The 15,269-nt window shown below is 37.7% G+C and overlaps 1 protein-coding gene across 4 annotated transcripts in view; it reads left to right on the forward strand.

Moving 5' to 3' along the window:
- htr4 (5-hydroxytryptamine receptor 4) overlaps positions 1-15,269 on the forward strand; it is a 109,697-nt gene that overhangs the window by 65,564 nt on the left and 28,864 nt on the right. The window lies entirely within an intron of this gene.

The raw sequence follows: 15,269 nt of genomic DNA on the forward strand, positions 1-15,269 counted from the left end.
TCTTATAAATCTTAATAATTTAGTCTGCTTAAATCCCACCTATAATAAACTGCAAGCTCGCATTCATTTTTTATTTATTTAAACTGCCAATTCTTAAAATCAGTAACAAAAGACAAAAATCAGTAACAAAAGACAACAAATTGCCTGGTCCATAATCTTGCTTTGATTTAGAGGGCTTTCACACTAGCTCTTTTGGTGCTTACCCGGGTTTGTTTGGTTGATGTGAATGCTGTTTTCCAAACTGCACCCCGATTTAAAAAGGTGGTCTGGGGTACGGTTCATATGATGTCTGGTACGGTTTGCTGCTGATATGAATGCAACCGTACTACATTGTGGAAATTAATGTATACTTCAGTAACACTGGGACTGCAAGCAGAGAGAATGTATATCTAGTTTTTTGTTCGCCTTTAGCAGAAATGGACTCCTGTTTTTATTAGAACATTTGCAGTGCATTCATGGCAGATAGATGACGCTTTAGAAACAAAACCAAAGGTTCAAAAACCAAAATATAAAAGTGAGGCGAGCCACGCTATGCATCCTGGCTTCATGGAACCCCTGTGTCTTGATACCTAGCATAAACAGCTGCCGCTTTGATGACCGAAGCGGTTTGAACCCCCCCAAAAATACAGTGTGAACACAATCCAGCGGGGGCAAAGGAGGGGGAGCAATCAAACTCAGGTTCAGACCAAACAATCAAAGTGTGAAATCACCCCTAAAGGTGTTCATTTTCAGTAAAGTAGAAGACTTCCAGATTGATTCATTTGCATATACCACTTCTTTTCATTGGTTGCTTGGTGTATTGGCTTGTATTTGCCTTCTGGTGGTCATTTGTAGATGTTCTTGGAGCAACAGGCAGCAAAGAATAAGTCCATGTCTTGCTGTGTACACCTTTCTCATTCACTGTCAGGTGTAGAGTTCTACTACTTCATCAGGCATTTCTAGTTTGCTCACCTCTTGACCTAACAAAATTTACTCAGAAAACAGCAGAGCATGAACATCAGTATATTGTAGCTTCTGCTGTTATGTGTCATGGGAACATAAACCCGATCTTTGGTCATCTCAGTTAGACTGCACATCTGCTAGAACTCTTGCTCCCCATCTGCTTTATTTTTAAACTATTCTCAGAAACATTGTGACAGAGAATGGTTATTGTTTCACTAAAAAAGAGCTTTTCTGTCCTGCAATATTTTGGCGTAAAACTAAGAAAGATTGTCTACCCACTATGTCTTGTCTCATAAAAACTTTTGCTGTTTTATGCAGTTATCCAATATGCCTTAAAGGAGTTGTATATTATTTAAAAAATATTTATATTTTGCAGAGGTCCATTTCTGAAATTTTTTGGAACCAAAGAACAGTTTATATTACTATTTTCTCTCGCTTTAATGAATTAATAAATGCTTCTGCTGTTAGGATAATAGTATTTATGCTATTGGGTTGTACTTGGCAGGAATGTTGTGTAAATTTGGTCAGTCATTTTAACGAGGGTACAAGATTGCTTTAATCCTAGTGTGGGAACTCGCTCTTTATAAAAAAAATCACACGCTCTCAGAAAAGAAAAGGTACAAAAGTTGTCACTGGGTCAGTTTTCTTTCAAAAGGTACTAGTAGTGGGTTTTGCACTGGGTAGTTCTAGGGACTTAGTTCTAGGAACAAGCCACCAGGGTGGTTCCCCGAGAACTAATAGTTCCCCGAGGAACATTTTCCTGGTTGCCTTCACACCGCCAGTGGGAACTCTGAAGTGACGTAAGCCGTGCTTGTTGTTGTAACTTTTATTTTGATGGTGCGGCAGACATTTATTTTAACGGTGCTGAGAACGCCAGAGCCTGAGCACACAGCGCTCCCATTCTCTGTCTTCATTAGTTTACGACCTGTTTAACAGTCCTGTCTAATACATTATTAGATAGAGCTGTTATACAGAGAAAGTAGACAGTATATGAAAAATGATTAGCGTTTGCCGTGTGGTTGATGCCCAACGTCGCTAGCTGAGCAGAAATACATTATCATGCTTTGCTTGGTCCAAAGTCGCGTTGTATTAAAGGTTCTCCTTAGCTTAAAGGTTGAGAGGTCTATTTATCACTGTTTTCCATGTGCGTAGAGTTAAGTTTATGGAGTAAATAATTATAAAGACTATAATCTGTGTGTGTACACAGCTTTTTTTTTTTAAATGGCGGGTGCTGGTGTCTTACATGCATTCGGCTTATCAGCGTACACTAACGTCACTGGTAGTTCCTATAGCACTGGTTTAGACCCTACCCTGAAGTGGGAGCTCATTTAGTTACTTACATTATGTTTTCATAATTCAACAAACTGTTTTATCTCAAAGGGTCAAGGACTATTTGATCTGTCATGATTTGACCCTTTAAACTTTACTGTAGCAGGGCTCTCAAGTGTCACGCATTGAGCGTGACAGTCACTCATTTCGGTCTTTTGTCACGCACTCCCGCCACACATTGTATTTCTCACGCGGAAAAAAACTATTTATAATATATTTAATATGCCGCAGCGGCCAAAATTTCTCTAGCCGCGCCGCTCTCACTATGGAACTGGCAGTAATCAAGCGCGTCTCCCCTGGAATTCTTAGTCGAGCCTGCCACTTATCAAAAGAAAGGGGCTACACAATAGCCAATCAGAAAAATAGCACTATTGTATCTGGGTAAGATTTAACGCAACAACCAATGAAAGAAAAAGCATATCCTGGAATTGTTCAAGTGATTCTGCTACAACGTCTTCCAAAAGTTTCGTTCACCCACAGAAGAAACCAGTCCGAGCTCTGAGCATCACTTTGAGCACAGAGTAAGTCATCATCTCCTGTTTTAATGTTACAACAAATTCACAACTTGTTTGACACAAACTGACTGCTGTTAGAGAATGTTTCCCAGATAATTAGCATCAGTTTTTCATGAGTGTCTGTAACTTAGCCAACAGTTTTACAGCCTGTTCACTGACAACACCTGCTCAGAACAAGTAGTCTAGGCCTAGTCATATTTTCGTTATCACACGATGACTGACATTTTGTCACATTATAAACATCTCTCTCTCCAAATAGGCTTAATAATTTTATTAGCACTAAATAAATTAAAGTGTATTGCATAGTCGATGTTATAGGTCACTTTTAAAATCATGTCATATTTTATAATTATATCCTGGCCATGGATGCATTAATCATTGCATCTGTCTTTCAAAGATGTCAGGTAAAAAGCATTTAAACTTGTCACTCTTGCCTGTCTTCAAAACTTGAGAGCCCTGCTGTAGTAATGTAGGTTACAATGTCGATGGCATGTTGGTGGTGACTGCTCTGATAGAGGTGATGTGTAGATCAGAGGATAAGAGGAGCGAAAGATGCTCTTCGCTGTGAGGAGTCTGTGGAGGGGAGTTCCCTCTGGCTCTAACCACAATGTAGCATGTTATTTTTGATACAGCAAAGATTAAAGATTTAAGACATCTGGTCAAATCCCTCAAGGGAAATCTAGAATGCAAGGATGTAACTTGTTATTAATGCAGCCAGACTTGAAAGAAAGATGTACAATATGCTGAATGAAGGCCATAACAGACATTAATATGATGTAACTTATTGTGTTGTTGAGGAGCATACATAGTGGCAGTGTGGGAGCAACAGACCATTTTTCATTTCAAATATATATTTTTTTGAAGATCAGATTTTACAGCATACCAGAGCAGTGACACATTCTTTTCTTTTTTTTTTTCTTTTTCTTTCTTTTTTTTTTCAAGTAAAATGTACAGCATTACATAAGGCTATCTTGCATATTGGGTCACTGTGATTTTGCCAAGTAATATCATTGAACAACATTCCTGTCTGAAAATGTTGTCCTAACCATATCCCTATCCTTAAACCTAATCCTAGCTCTTCATTACAGCCATTAGAATAGGAAGTTCCTGGTTAAAATGTGATGCTCACATTCATTTACATGTATTTAAATGCTCACAAAAGATCTATTATCAGATTTAAATAGACCATCTGGATCTGAATTTTGCAACGCAGCACTTGAACCTAAGTTTGTTTCCACCACAGTATAAAAACAAAATTAAAAGATAATTGCAACTTTTTATTTCACAATTCTGACTTTTTTTCTCACAATTGCGCGATTATATTTTGCAATTCTGACTTTATAACTCGCAATTCTGACTTTTTTCGCAATTGCGATTTCATATCACGCACTTAAAGTCAGATTTGCAAGATGCAAACTTGCGATTGCGAGATTTAAAAATAAATAAATAAATATTCCGTGGCGGAAACAAGCTTCCATATTAGTGGAAGTCACAATTCAAAGCAGTGAAAAGAAAGCAAAAGCAATACTGTTATCAATAATAGATGAATGATTTATTTTTTCAATAATTTATAGTTAGAGTTTGGCATTTTTTAATGCTTTTATGCACAGTTTGTTGGTGACATTTAGTGGTAGGCCTGCTGGGAAGAGGCCAAATGAAAATATTCTGATATTCAGCTTTCCATAAAGATCAGTGCTGCTCTGTTTGCCATATGTTTGGCAAAAACAGTCGTGGTAATAATGAGCACACTGTGAATATTGGTGTCTCTTCTCATTCTAATCATATGTTGCAAGTCTTTTAAATCACTTCATCAAAAGAGATCTGTGGATTTTGTTTCCATGGAGACTCCAATGGACTACCTCCATATAGACAATGTCTTTGTGTTTGGCCATCTTACACTACACTTTGGCATAGGGAGGCAGCCATAATGCATTTGTTAATCTATCATTTAGCTTCTGCATTTTAAAGAGGACGAGTGAAATGGAAGTTGTTCCTAGACGAAAATGGAATTTGAGTAGATGTAACACTCCACATGGATTAATCTGAAAACTGAGAAGATACATGTTTCATATTTCATTTAAATTAATGAAGCACTTTTTCGTTTAATAAAAAGTTTTTATTTGTATTTTGAGTATTTTCATTACAATTAAGTGCATTTCTGTATGTAATTTGTATCAGCCCACTCTAATGTATATATATATAAAAAAAAGATAATGGTAACTCTTTACATGAATAAGCATAATAATAATAATTTGTTAATTAATAATAATAATTTGTTATAATAATTAATAATAATTTGTTACATTTATATAGCGCTTTTTCTGAGACCTCAAAGCGCTTTACATAGATGGGGGAATCTCCTCAACCACCACCAATGTGCAGCATCCACTTGGATGATGTGACGGCAGCCATATTGCACCAGAACGCCCACCACACACCAGCTTACTGGTGGAGAGGAGACAGTGATGAAGCCAATCAGTATATGGGGATGATCAGGAGGCCATGATGGACAGAGGCCAAGGGGCAAATTTGGCCAGGATGCCGGGGTTACACCCCTACTCTTTTTCGAAGGACATCCTGGGATTTTTAATGACCACAGAGAGTCAGGACCTCGGTTTAACGTCTCATCCGAAGGATGGTGCTCTTTTGGCAGTATAGTGTCCCCGTCACTACACTGGGGCATTAGGACCCACACAGACCACAGGGTGAGCGCCCCCTACTGGCCTCACTAACACCTCTTCCAGCAGCAACCTGGTTTTCTCAGGAGGTCTCCCATCCAGGTACTAACCAGGCTCAGCCCTGCTTAGCTTCAGTGGGCAACCGGTCTTGGGCTACAGGGTGATATGGCTGCTGGCTGTACTAAGCATGTACTAATGATTGAATTAATACTTACCTCAACATGAACTAATAAGTCAACACATTAACCTTAAATATGACCGGAGTCATAGATGGATTCATGCATGAATAAAGGCAACCTTAACTACATGTTAGTACATATATATGTAATATGTAGTTCAAAAGAACAGCAATTATTTAAATAATAAATCTTATATAACATTATAATTGTCACTTTTGATTTTTCTTATGTGTCCTTGCTGAATAAAAGTATTTCTTTCAAAACTATATCTTACACGATCACCCCAAACTTCTAATCAGTAATGCACATTACAGTTTTATTTGTTGTACTGCATTTAAATGCTGATTTTATCAGGACAATATTCAATTTTTGAGTGAAATAAACTCATTTCATTTGGTTAATTTCTTCGTTCAGGTTTACAGTGTGTGTCCAGAAAAGCCATTTGCTATTTCCCTTATCTGTGACACCTAGTTGGACATGGTCAGAATAATGTGTTTTGACAGTGTCCAATGTCCTTTCTGCTTCAGGTCTCTCAGTGACCACTCAAACCAAATGATTCATGGGAATGAGACACACTGCGCTGTCAACAGTGTGGGCCTTATAGGGACAGCAATTACAGAGTGGCATGTCACTGTCATTTCCATGTCACAGGCCTTATGTCCCAATTTACTGATATTTCTTTCTCCTTGTCTTATTTTATTTAAAGGTGCTCTAAGCGATGTCACGTGTTTTTTAGGCCAACATTTTTTTGTCACATACAGCAAACATCTCACTATCCGCTAGCTGCCTGTCCCCTGAACACACTGTAAAAAACGCGGTCTCTGTAGACAGCCCAGGCTCCGCAAACGGCAACAAAAACAAACTGGCCCAGCCTGGACCACGAAACATAACAAACAGTGTTCCAGCCTATAACCGACAATAATGATTTGGGGGTGGGGGTTGGGGGGTTAGTGCGCGTGCACATGAAGGGGGGTGTGGGGAGTGGAGGAGAGAGAATGAAGAGGGAAGTTAGCTGGAGGAGAGATGTCCTAGACAACGACTAACGTTATAAAAAATGTGGGGGGGGGGGGGGGGATGAAGAGGAGGGAGGGTCAAGCTAGCCTCCGTTTTGTTTGACAATATTTGAACGTCAACAAGAAGTGACTTCACCCAACATCGCTTAGAGCACCTTTAATTATTATTACTTTTAATTATTTTGCATTTTTGCATTCTCAGCTTCGATAAATTAAAGGTGCAAGCATACAAATACATGGTATTAGCATTAGAGGTCGACCGATTCATCGGTTTTGCCGATTAATCGGCACCGATAGTTGATTGGTGGAACTATCGTTATCGGCAAAAATACATACCGATAGTTTTTCCTGGTTGCGTCCGTTGCTGGAGCGGCTGAGAAGCGCGCGCTGTCATTCATTACACAGTAAGAGAGAGCTGAGAAGGGTCTGCTGGCATCATGCAGTACAAGAGCGGCCTCTAGAGGTGTAATAAAACTATCGCTGATGCCTCGTGTTGTTTATTTCGACACGTGATGCTGCGTGCTGCACTGAGAGAGCACATGCTGCGCGGAGATCGCTGACATTAGATGCGCGTTTAAAGCACCGACAGTTAAAAGGTAGCCTATGTATACCCTACATTTTTTAATATCATTATAAAATTATTAATTTGTTGACTAAATGCTGCATTAGTAGAGAAAGAACAGCACAACAGTATGTTTGTTTGCCTTCAAGGCTGAGAGGACGCTAACATTAGTAGTACCTCAAGCGGTTAAAACACTGACAAAAATAAACGTAAGCGTGTTTTGTTATTTTGATCAGATAATCATCAAGTGTTTATAAAATAGAAGCAAAAGTGTGAGACTATACATTTTATATATATGTCATTTCAATGCTCTGGCATTGTAGATATTTAAGCATGACTGTTTGGATTTATATGAAATGATAACACTTACAATAAAATTCCATATGTAACATTAACTAAGGTTAATAACGTCTGTATAAGGATTGTTCATTATTTGTTAATTAACATGCACTAATACATTTTTAAATTAAGGTTTTTATTTGTTAACCATAGTTAATGCACTATCAAACTAACATGAATGATCAAGGTGCAATTGTATTGCTCAAATATTATACTGATCAAATTTTGTTACTTTTTTATTCATTAAGTTGGCTTGAAAAAGAACAGTTTAACAGTTACATTTTAAATGTAACTGGTTTTATTTGTTATTTAGAGTATTACTTTTTGTTTCAGTTTGAATGATTGTCTTTTAGTGACTTCAATATTTATTCATATTATATATTTATTTAATTTAGCATGTTTTCATGGTTTAATACAGTTTTATTATTTTTATAATAAAGTTCAGCATTGTTTTACTTGGAGTGTTATGTTTTGTTTTTATCCAGTATCAATTAAAAAAACTATCGGTTGATTAATCGGTTATCGGCAAGTATGGCCCAACCTAACTATCGTTATCGGTAAAATCCACTATCGGTCGACCTCTAATTAGCATACATAATATTATTAAAATGATTCACCATATTTCATTATGCTGTTATTACAGTTTTTCTGAATTGCTAAAACACTAAACCCCATTCTCTGAACCAAATTCTCAATAGTCTAAACAAATTTGTCGAATAAATCACTCTTTCTGTAAAACATTAAACAAGTTCAGGTAGTTAAAACACTGTTTGCAAATCTCATGCACTCTTTTTTTTCAAAACTCTAAACACATTCTCACTCACTAAAACACATTTTGCACTGTGATGCACTTATGTTTCAAAACGCTAAACACAGACAGGCGAAAGTTAAACACAACTGCAACACAGTTGTCATCATTTACACACAACGACTCAAAATTGTTCACACTTATTTCTAATGATGTGACCAAACCAACTGTACATAATACAAGTCCCACAATTTACTCAAAATGTTGCACTGAATGTTGATACCAACAATGGATGGAAACAATATAAGAGGGAGAGGAGGAAGAGGATGAGAAAGAGGAGGTGAACAAGCAGGAAGAGGATGAGGACGAGGATGAGGAAGAGTGGTGTGGTGTGGAGAATGTTGTCAAGGCTGGATCTGCTTTAGGCTTTTTCCCTTTGCCTGCAGAGATGACAGTGTCTGAGATGTGGAGAAACTCCTCCGGCCGGACAAACATGAAGACATGATGCTGAAACAGAATCAATCTCTCTCACTGACCTTGATTTTGCAGTTGCACATCTCTTCTGAGTGTACTTTACAGTTTTGTCCAATTGCTAACACACAATTTTGCAAATTAGGCTGGTTTTATCAAAATACTTAACACAATTCACAAAACCACACACCCAAACTGCAAAATACCTAATATATCCTACAAAATGAAGCACTGCAACCAAAACTACATATAGCATTATCAAAATCAAACTGTTGCACGAAATGGCACACACTTCATTCATATTACCAGATTTTTGTATAACCACCTACACACTTGGGGATAATGAAAATCACTCTCATTTTTAGTATGCTTTGCCATAAATAGTTCAAATTGTAGAAAATTGTTCAGATTGTTCACATGCACAGAAATATTTGCAGATACACACACATGCTGGTGAAACCAATTATTTTTTTATTTTTTTATCAAACAAGTCAGTGCAACATATGCACAGCAGATATATTTACATTGCACTGAAAAAAAAAATATGCTCACAAATAAAACAGTAGAAGTGTTAACAATTAACCATTGAGGTGTTTGGCCAGGTGGCACATGTATTGGCCAATTAGCTCATGTAGTGTCATTTTGAAATGGCAAACATGTGACTTTATGTCAGGTTGTTGTGTCTTAAGCAGAGAACCGTGTTCAGTGCATTTAAAAAGTGCCATTTTGAATTGCAAAATGTGTGTAAAGCAGAACATGTGTTCAGACTTTTGGAGACTTGAGAAGAGGTTTTGCTCTCTGTTTGTCAGTTTAAATAACTGTGCTGTGCATGTCATTTTAGTGTGTTAGCAATTGGAAAAAAAAACTGCTTTTGCAGTTAGGTCACTGTATTTTCACAATATGCAAGTGGTGAATATACAGACATTTGATAGGCCTACTATTCAATATTCAGAACAATACAGTATTGCCAGAAGAGTCAGAGGTTCTTATAGCCTAGAAATCTAGGCTATAAGCAAGCCTATATTTCTAGCAACTCTCCGTTGGCTTTCTAGCTGGAAAAAACAAACTGTAGTCAGTCAGGCCAATCACATTGTGTATAGAGTCGGCGGGCGGGCTTAACATAGGCTACGTTCACACTGCAGGCTGAAACGACCCAATTCCGATTTTTTTGCCCCTATGCGACCTGTAGGCCTATCTGATCTTTTCATGACAGTCTGAACGACACAGATCCGATCTTTTCAAATGCGACCCAGGCCACTTGGGTATGTGGTCCCAAATCCGATACATATCCGATCTTTTCAAATGCGACTTCAGTCTGAACGGCCAGGTCGCATTTATCCGACCCGCACGTCATTGATACGCGAAAAACGTCATAATTCTGCGTTGAAGTAGTCGTCGGTTTGAAAACGGACTGCATATTCGTCGAGCTGAGGTAAATCTGCCGAACGGGTCGACCTCGACGAGTCCGTTAATTAAAAAATAAATAAATAAAAGCCCACGGCCATTATATATACGTTATGTTAACTTATTTGTGCTGAATCTGATAATAGATAGGTCAGCGGCTGCTGTCTGGCTCTTGTGTAACGGTCGCTGCGCGCGCTCGTGTGTGTGTGTGTGTGTGTGTGTGTGTGAGAGAGAGAGAGAGAATCACAGTTAAAGTTTAGCTACTTCCGCAAACAATAAGTGACGTCGTTGAGTACTCTTCTGCGCATGCGGGTCACTTCTGGGTCATTTCACGTTCACACAGGAGATCACAAAAGGTCGCATTTAATTGGAAATGTGAACGGCCTTGCAAAAAAATCGAATTGAAAAAAAAAATCGGAATTGAGCATTAAGCCCTGCAGTGTGAACGTAGCCATAATGACGACGGAGTTGCAACGGTTCCCTGCTACTTGAAAACAAAGAATGGCTGCTGCTGCTGGCGAACAGCGGTCTTTCGAATCGGCTTTGGCCGCGACTCTGGAAGACTTGGAGTTAAGCTTTTCTTTGAGAAAAGAACAAAGAACGGCGCTTAAATCATTCTTAAAAAAGGAAGATGTGTTCGTAGTTTTGCCGACCAGATACAGCAAAACTTTAATCTATCAACTAGCTCCGCTGGTGGGAAAACGCTCTGGTTGGTTGTAGTGATATCCTATTGTGTGCAGAGGGAATTTGAAAGACAACCGTTTATCCCGCCCCTCGGATTGAGCCCCGCCAATGGTGAGTTCCCAGACCCAACATCTTGATGTGGGTCTGGCTTGCCAGGCTAAGAGGTTCAATGAATGTGGTTTGAAAATTTGGTTTTGTGTTTAAGGTTTTGAGAAATTGAGTGATGGTTTCAAGAAATGTGTTTTAGCCAACTAAAAATGAATCAAAAATACATTTTTGAGGGAGAAATACATATATTTGGATTACTTGTTCATCAAATCCATCTTCATGCATAAGCAGCTGTGCTTCAGTTGCTTCATCAGCTACAAACAATGCAAACAGGATGTTTGCTTTAACTGGTGGAGACTGCTGGTGCGCTATGAGACGTGTGAACTTTTATTCTTCCCCAAACAAGTCCGAACGTCATCTATTATGGTTATACAGAAATCATTAGTGCACCTTTACCTAAACAATTAAAGCAGTCCAACTTATATCGGTTGTGATAGAGCAATTTTTTCATACTTAACTAATACAGATAGCAGGAACGTTTCCTTGTTCACTATCAATGTTAAAACCCAAGATATTAATATAGCCTTCCAGACCTCCACAGTATACAAACATACAAGATCAGAGACACTGGCTGTTCACCCAGCTTGAACAACGAATCCACAGATGTTTGAAAGTCTTCAAAGGCCTCTCCACCAAGTTGTTATCTAAATATGTCCCAGTGAAAACGGGTCCAGATCGGGCTGTGCAAATGACTGTAACGGCTCTTCAGTATGTCCTACCGCTCTTTGTTTTTCACAGCCCTTTGGAAACCTGCCCGGGACATTAATCGTGGAACTGTTTCCAAATGGTGGGGCTGTCAACATGTTAATCTGGCTGATAAACATTGGAGTGAAGTATGTTGGGATCTCAGGGGCTCTGCCGGAGACGCTGGAGGCAGGAGCTGTGGGACAGGCAAATGAGTTTAGGGATCCAGGCAGATTAACACAGACGACACAGATCTAAACACAGGCCTGCTGTCTTCCGTCTTAATTATTTAGTAATTCACCCGCAGCTCAACATGGAGATGTTAAACTCATCTGGGCAATGAAGACTCCTCTGGGTTCTGTCTGAATGTCTGTGTGGCAAGCGTGGACTCAGGTCTTGTCAAGAAATTATTGCTGATAAAGATCAGCACTGTAAGGTAAATGGGTCAATGACGTATTTTTGTTTCGCCTTGATCTATTCATTTATTTAAAATACATAAAACATTTATACAGACTGTGACTTTAAAACATCTCTTCTACATCTTAAAATCAGCCATTTTAATGTATGTTTTAAAATATATATATATTTTTTTTTTACGGTCCAGAGATTACAGCAGGCCCAATATTATTATTAAACATTTGTCCACCAAATTAAAGTGTGTTGTAATATCTGATTATTTGACTTTATGACTTACATATCAAATTATGTATCCAAGAAAAAAATATAAGGGGGAAGCGTGTGTGTGTAGGTGGGTGTTATTATTGATTATAATTTAAAAGGCACTGAATGTTTTTGCAGTGTACTAAACAAAAACAAAAAAAGTCTGTAGTGTATTGCATATTACTTCCCCTGTGAAGATGTAAAACATCTGTATTTTATATATTGTACGTATGCATACATTAAGACTCTAATTTGTTTTGTGGAGTGTTTAATGCATCTGTCTAATAACTGGCATCAGCTGCATTACTTTAATTAATAATCAGTAGCGATGTAGTTCAGGCATTAATGACTGCTGTTTAATGCTTGTCCCTTGAGCTGTCATAGAATAATAGCAGGGTTTCATTTGTAAATCCTAATATATATCATTATTTTTCATGTTCAGCTTTGGTGCAGAGAGTACACACTACAAATGTAAAGGACCCCAAACACACAGATCAGCTATTCACTTCATATTGTTGTGAAAAGATCTCAGTTTTCAACAAAACTTTTTTCCCTGTTGTGTTATTCACCTTAAATTTTATTCGGCTGTTTAACTGAAGCACATGCAGAGCAGAAATATTCACTGAGTAAGCAGCACTTGCTTTAGAAACTTGATTTAGTAAAAATGCAGGGTCATGAATGCCTAGAAATGCTCCAGGGTCCTGATCTAACATCAGCACTATTTTTTGATCTAGTGGATTCTTAATTGTTCTTTCAGTAGGGCTCTCTCAGGACACACCTGATTCAAAATAAATGGCAACTTTTGTGTGGGTGATTTAATGGAGGCCAGGCAGAGAAGTAAATGTGATGTCTGCTGCTCTGAGAGGTTTGTGTTTGTGTTGGGCTGAGGTCTCTGGCTCGTACAGCATGTCATAAATCACCCCTATTAAGAATTATATGTGAAAGTTATGGTTGGCTTAATGAGGAAGCCCAATCATTTCTGACAGACTGCATCAAAATCCATCCCTAAAATAAACTCGCAGAGCTATTATATATGAGTCAATGATGTGACAATCATTATTCAATGGAATTCATACAGACAGTGGCTTGAATACAGTCATCTTTTATGATGAGCATGTTTTCAATTTCTGAATTAAAGTATGTGTTACATAGTCCACTGAAGGCGAGTTGAATTTTATTGAAAACGTTAACAGATACAAAATCAACAAAAGACTTGACAAAGCGTGAATTGGCTTGACTTTACTTGAAATAACATGAACTAAATTGAAACATAAAACATTACACTCACCAACAATGGGTTACACGCCTTAATATGGCCTTAATGGTTAATGGCCTTAAAAGTAAAAAATGTCTATGTGGTGTAAAAAGAAATCTCATTAAATACTGAAATTCCTGAAAATTTTTTGTATTAGTAGTTTGCCATGATATTATTATTACTTCTTTAAAAATATGAATTGAAGCAGTTTTTTTTCTTCTTCAAATATTACATATTACAATATATCTATATATTAATATTATTTATATATCTATATATATATATATATATCAATATTAAATATAAATAATCAATATGATTGATTGTGATTGTCTGCCAAATCATAGTCAGTGTGGTTAGATTTGAGATTTTTTATTATTATTATGGGATTAGTTAGTCAGATGGATTAATTACTTATTAATATTTTTTATTATTTATAATATTTACTATATATTTATTATAAAAAAAATTAAGTTTTACATTTCTAATATATATATATTGTGTAGTGGTCAGTAAATAAATACAGTATATGTTTTGTTTTTTTATTTGAAAATGATACAGATGCTTTTGAAAAATGTACTTGAAACCAATATTAAAAAAGGATTTAATTCCTGATAACCTAGCACACACATTTATAGGGAGATTTTTCAAGGATTTCACCTTCCCAGCATCCTAGACATCCGTATTTGTCATTGACCCATAAACTCATTATGCACTGAACACATTAGTGGTTTGTGAGAGATGAGGGCATTGAGCTGTATCTGAAATGGGGTCTGGGGAGGCATGAAACCTACATACACACAAGCCTCTGCACAGTCTGCTGGTATTCACTTGAGATATCAATCGTTCAAACGTCTCATAGGGCACATCACGATGAACCAGTCAGCACATTTCAGTGACAGTCTGTTTAAAAGTCATCTTCTTCCTGAAAGATTAGTCCTTTCCTCACCCTGACACCCCATCTAGATAACAAAACTAGACCAATCTAGGTATAAACAACAAAGCTGTTTACACTACAAGTTTGTGATGCATTGATTTTAACTGAAGTGTCGCTTGTAGATTACACTAAAACCTAGTGCCCTTCCTACCTAGCATTTTAAGTCATCATACTGTAGAAAGGTGGATCGCATAATTGTAGTGTTGTTAGCTTAGCATTATGCTAATGTTAAACACAATTGCTATCAGCTGAATCTCCCATGCGCTTCAGGGAGCAATGATCTAAATCTTAAACAGCAAGGCAGCTAATTAGGTTTTGGTTGTGAGAAACTTTGCCCTGTGCAAACTTTAGCACACAGTGTGCGTGCGAAACAAAGTTTAGCTACATAACACCCGGGTGGCGCTACTAAAACCAACAGCAGTTTTATGCGTTAGCTGCGCTTGAGCTGCAGTGATATATGAGTTTCAGTGAGAGACAGATTACATGCATGTCTGCGCGAGTGAGTCCTGTCTGCAATGATAGAAGTGCGTTTCACGGCACAACACGCAGCCAATGCCGATGACAGCTGGCTTTTGTGCACGTCATCAGCTGTTCAGAAGCAAACTCAAAACTCAGTCTAATAGAGCATTACACTTCCACTGATGCCAGTTCAAATTCATGCCTCATATTTTAAAGGTATAATTACTGTCTCCAGCCCCTATAAAACCATCCAGCTTGCAGTGTTTTTGCCTGTAACATTAATATTGATGTATGACCCATGG

Source organism: Leuciscus leuciscus (genome assembly GCF_965113295.1).
Source record: "Leuciscus leuciscus genome assembly, chromosome: 8".
Lineage (NCBI taxonomy): Eukaryota > Metazoa > Chordata > Actinopteri > Cypriniformes > Leuciscidae > Leuciscus > Leuciscus leuciscus.